Genomic DNA, 1,586 nt, shown 5'->3' with positions numbered 1-1,586 from the left:
GGTAGTTACCTGTACCTTGTGACTTTCATTCATAATTACTCCATGCATGCATGTGTATATCCGCTTAAAGCTTAGTTATAAGTGTTCATGTGTTTCAAGAAAGTTTTGGCTATGGCTTAAAAATGTCTCTAGATGTACTATGGGCACCCTCTGTTCATATCGAGGTGGAGAGTATATATCTCATGAATTTAATGTATTTCTGGCTAGCTGTGGGATAAAACACAAATGTAGAGTGCCGTATACACCTCAACAAAATGGTGTTGCTGAAGGAACACCCATTTGCTTACAAAGATGGCACGTGTATGGTCAAGAGTCAAACTTTACCACATTTGTTCTTGCTTGAGGCTAATAGCTATAATGTATGCTATGTATGTACTTAACGGGTTTCCTACCAAAGTCTTGCAATCTAAGACTCCTTATGAAGCTATTGGAATTAGGGTTGCAAGGATTCACACACAACTTGGAGAAGATGAAAAGGCTCAAGAACACAATAGGGAGTGTATTTCTTAGTGCCCAAATAGAAACATAATTTAGCCTTAGAGAGATGGATGTATATACAATGCACAAGGGAAAATAAGTCCTCCTAGTGAGGGAAAAAGTGCACGTACATTCCTAAGTGTGTTCACACATATCACTACCACGTATATGGTAAAAAATCCCCCCCTGGAAGTGATGCGATGAATGAGAGCTAGCACATAATGTATAGGGAGGTTCCATGCCCTAAGGACATAATCAATTGTAATGGAAATGGCCTATGAACGTTTAGACTAGCGAAATTATAAGAATTAGAGTGAGCATTTTTACGAGATCACTTTGAGAACATAGAGGGTGAACTTAATTGATGGTAGCAACATAAACATAATACTTAATTAACTTGGCATGAACAATACTTTTTCAAGAGAGAGTAGTAGAGAACATGACAATAGTTGAGGACCAGCTTTACTTGGAGCCGGTCCCCCCTCCAAAAGCCATTTGTATTATAGATTCTCCCATCAAGCGAGACTTGATACAATACAATCTTTGTGTTCTTGTTGTGACCTAGGTGATGCAATGAAGATGGAAAGCTTCATGCATCACAAGCATAACATAAACTTTGCAAAAATCATTAACTATCCCAAGCCTCAGTCCCAAGGCCTCAAACACCTTTGAAGGTGGAGAGAGCTAGCGGGGAATGAGGGTAGGCAAGAAAAAGAAGAATCCTTCATAGGACAAAGAAATAGTTCCTCACTTATCATCACTCTTCTTGCTTAGCATAGCATAATAGCATACTAATAAATATGAAGAAGATGGCAATCTTAAGCATTGAAGCATGTCTCTTGGTTGGATTTTCATTACATAGCCAAGATTGTTGGTATAGACTCTCAACTTCTCAATAAGCTTGGAGAAGGAGATGGAGCTCTTGCACTTTGCACTCCACACAATGGGAGAGTGTGTGTGTGTGTGTGGGAGAGTATACCCCCTCTCATGCTTGGTCCACACCTCTCTCTTTCTCTCTCCCTGTCTCTCTTGTATTATTTAATTATATCATTTGGACATGTGTCCTCTTTTTCCTCTTTGAGAGAAAGAACTTAATTATTTATTTTTAT

This window comes from Adiantum capillus-veneris, chromosome 11, assembly GCF_014529385.1.
Source record: "Adiantum capillus-veneris isolate H3 chromosome 11, ASM1452938v2, whole genome shotgun sequence".
Classification (NCBI taxonomy): Eukaryota; Viridiplantae; Streptophyta; class Polypodiopsida; order Polypodiales; family Pteridaceae; genus Adiantum; species Adiantum capillus-veneris.
The sequence above is the reverse complement of the archived record's forward strand: the minus strand, read 5'-3'. Positions refer to the sequence as shown.